This window comes from Homalodisca vitripennis, unplaced genomic scaffold (assembly GCF_021130785.1).
Source record: "Homalodisca vitripennis isolate AUS2020 unplaced genomic scaffold, UT_GWSS_2.1 ScUCBcl_9687;HRSCAF=18267, whole genome shotgun sequence".
Lineage (NCBI taxonomy): Eukaryota > Metazoa > Arthropoda > Insecta > Hemiptera > Cicadellidae > Homalodisca > Homalodisca vitripennis.
In genome coordinates this window covers 262-4,498 of record NW_025785831.1, presented here as the reverse complement: position 1 = coordinate 4,498, position 4,237 = coordinate 262, and positions in this window count along the sequence as shown.

Genomic DNA, 4,237 nt, shown 5'->3' with positions numbered 1-4,237 from the left:
CTGTTGGACGTATCAGCATATGTTTTTCTTTCAGTTCCAATTACAAAGTTTTTTAATTCCTTGGCGTTTCACACAATATGCTGTTACCAACTAACATTTAATCCCTTAAAAGTGCTGAGTTTTCAATGGTCCTGTGATTAACCATAACCTTGTATTTTAATGTACTGTAATAATAAATTATTAATCTCCTAAGCACCAATCATGCATTACATACAACTATTTACAACAAAAATCACTCGTTTTATTAGTTTTTCAGTAAGTGGTAGTTAGTAAATCAAGACGCCACAGTGCTGTGCACAAAGCTATTCCATAGTCAGCGCACATGCAGCATGTTTCTTGCCCACCATGATCTACTTCACTGATATATTCATTTACCAAACTGCTTTCAGTTCATCAGTTCTTGGTTGATTTAATTGGATGTGCATACTGATAGTCATAATTCTCAAGAAAGTTACACTGCTTCATGCCTTATACATTCAGACAAATCTACAATTGAAAAAAAGTTATGATTATTACAACTAGTAAATAATGCAAAAAAAAATAAAATACAAAATTTGCAATATTAACTTCAAAAACACACTTTAAAAACTAGAAAAAAATACTGCTATGTCTCTCACTTCCAAGTAAAACTTCAACATGCGATTTCATAATAGTTCCTTAGTAGCTAAAAACTACTAGAGCACAATATGTATCATCACAGTTGTCAGGTGTTAAGTAACGAAGCAGCTGTTTGGAAACATGATAACATGGGAGTGGTAGTCAATGGGGGGGGGGGGGGGGTATTAAGCAAGTAATTCCAGAGACAATAATGTTTTTATTTAAGAGCTGTTAGTTCAGTCTGTATTAACTTCTATAAAACATACTTTTTAAATAACACTGCTCAGTTCCTTGAGCAAAAAATAAATTGGTTTACACTACTAATCAAAATCTAACAAGAACAGGACAGCTCCATTATTACAACACCAGGCATGGAAACAATTTCATTTTGCCGAACCACTGTCTCAGCCTATATGAAGAGAAGCCAAGCTACTGGGACCAAAATTGTTTAACTGCCTTCCTGACTACTTAAAGAAGATCTCCAGACAAAAACATTTTAAGAGGAAACTTCAAGAATGGCTCTTGGAGTGGTCCTTTTACTCGATCAAAGAATTCACTGACTTAAAACAACAACATCAAAATTTGTAAAATTAAAAACCACTTTTGTATATTTATATAAAATATGTACTTTACTACCATGATGCCATTGTATTTCTCCATGAAATTGCAAATAAAGAATTTTTGATTTGATTAGATAAGTCTCGGATTTCTCATAGTTGAATAAAACAAACTAATCTTTAAATATGCTTACAGAAAAAAATTATTTGCAGTTGGAATGGTGAGTTAAAGATTGTTCCTTTTTAGCTAGATGTTATAGAGAGCTCTTTGGCAGAGAGGAGGGTAACTTCTTTCCTCTACATATTATCTTTCCAATTACAGACGTTGTCATTCACTCAACAAATACTTGGTCTGTTTCCAAGTATGTAATAAATTGTTAATTACTAGTCCATTTAATTTATTACCACTAAAGATTTAATGCCTTTGTCACCGTAAAAACTGCATAAAATCTCTCTTAATGTACTGCAAAGCATTTAACTGGGACATTTAGACTGAAAATTATATGTATATAATAAAATTTAAAAATTAATAATACTGTTGTTAAGTTATCTATCAGTTTACAATATTGTAATCTTAATTGAAATCTTTTTTTTTAGGCAAACCCAAACTGTAGTAAATAGCAAAGTTTGCACTATAGCCAGGCCAACTGTAAGAAGGTTTAACCTAATTGTTTGGAACTGTCATGGACTGAGGGAAAAGTCCGGTCTCAGTTGAGGCCCTTGGTCACACAAACAATAGTGATATAATTTGCATAACGGAGCATTGGCTCACTTTGGACGAGATATCTCTTTTTAAGTTGCCTAACTATGTACTGGCATCCTCTTTCTGTAGGACAATTCACTCACATGGTGGTTCGGCTATATTTATTAAAAATAATCTAACTTTTTCATGAAGTACCTTGGATTAATAAGTTAGCTGTCGAATTGCTCTTTGAAATATCGGCTGTTTATGTGGACACTTTAAATGCTCTTGTTGTTTGTTTATACAGAGTACCTAAACACCACGGATATTGACAGGTTTTTATTGTTATTTGATGATCTATTGCAAACTGCTTCCCATGTGAATCATGAAGTGATCATCTGTGCTGATTTTAAACATTAACTTTCTCGAGACCAAGGACAGGAAACACTGTGGCGTTTAGTAAACTTAGTTGGAGCTTACGGGTTGAATATCATGTTGAATAATTCAATTACACGTCCTGGGAACATCAACAGGGGCACCTGCATAGATAACATTGTCACTAGTGTTCATCCTGATAGATGGACGGTAAAGGTAGTTCCTACAGTGGAGTCTGATCATTTTGCGGTGTCAACTTCCATGGAGCTGTCTACAGTTTCGGAGGAGGGTAGGACAACGTCTCTTACTAGGTTGGTTCAAGATAAAGAAACTCTTACCTTTTTGAGAAATTTGAATACCATGAACTGGTTACCTGTTTACAGCTATTCAGCTGCTAGTGATAAGTTTTTGTTGTTTTTTAATTTATTTATGTGGGTAGTTAACTTAACTTTTCCAATTAAAAACTGTCAAAAAAAGATCTAGTGTAAATTTTAATATTAAATAAATGGTACTCTCCTGCTTTAATAGCTCTTAAGGAATCCTGTCTACATTTACTATTATTTAAGTAAGGATACAAATTCTCAATATTTCCTGGATGCATATAAAAGGTTGAAAAAACATTTACCGCAAGGAGATCAGATTAGCTAAACTCAGTTATAATAATTCATTGGTGGCTAACTCTTCCAACAAACCTAAACAACTTTGGAACATTGTCAAAGATAACCTCTCTGTCAATAGTAAGGCTAAAGCCAATACCAATAATAGTATTAATTTAACTGCTACAGGTTTCAACAATTATTTTATCAACAGTATTAATGATCTAGTCAGTAATATACCAAATAGTATTTTTAATGTTAGTTTTTATCTGTCAAATGTTTATAATAATGTGACTTCTGTTTTTTCGTTTACTCATGTAAGTGTTGAAGATGTTTTCTCAGCTATAAATTCTTTAAGTAGCAGTAATAGTCAGGATGTCTTTTATCTCAATTCTAAAATCTTAAAGATAAGCAGTTATTATATTTCTGAAGTTTTTATGTAATGTTATTAATTCATGTTTAGATGTAGGTTATTTTCCTGATAAACTGAAGATAAGTAAGGTGATTCCTGTTTATAAGAAGGGCAGTAAGGATGAGTATCATAGTTTTCGACCTGTGTCCCTTGTACCTGTTTTTTCGAAGGTTTTTGAGAGGTTAATCAGCCTACAAATTATTAATCACTTGGAACGAAAATTGTTTGCTTTCAGCCAAGCAGTTTGGTTTTAGAACGGAATCGCACCACTTGTGATGCGGTTCGTGCCTTTCTTCAGGCTTGTCTGGATGGCATGGAGAAGGGGCTTTGTGTGGGAATCAAGGTTCTTTGACCTCTCAAAGGCCTTTGACACAGTGCAGCATAAATCACTGTTGGTTAAGCTTAAACATATGGGTTTTGATCAGATGTCTTTGTCTTTCATTGAGTCCTATCTTAGTAATAGAACTCAGTGTGTGTTTTTTTAATGGGTCGTTATCTAGTTTTAAGGATGTTGTTAATGGTGTTCCGCAAGTATCTATTTTAGGGACCACTTTTGTTTATCATATATATTAATGATCTGCCAGCTTATTTTAGGATGATGATAATACACAGTGTCACTTGTATGCTGATGATATTTGCCTAAATGTTACTTGTGAAGACAAAATCCACTGATATTTTTAATTTTAAGATTGGTTTACTCTCGGATTGGTTGCAATGTTAATAGTCTGTCTTTAAATTTAGAAAAGACACAAGATTTAGCAATGTCTTTAAATAGATGTAAAGAGATTCAGTCTGTTAAGTTTCTTGGTGTTCTGTTGCAATCTGATTTAAAAATGGTTCTCTCACATTAATTATATTTTTACCCAGGATCACTAGAGGTATCTTTATGTTAAGAAAATTAAATTACACAGTTTCTAATGATGTTCTTCTTCTAATTTATTATAGTTATATACATTCTTTTTTAATGTATAGGTGCCATCTTTTGGGCCAAACTGCTCTTACTCTCATTGTCTGTTTG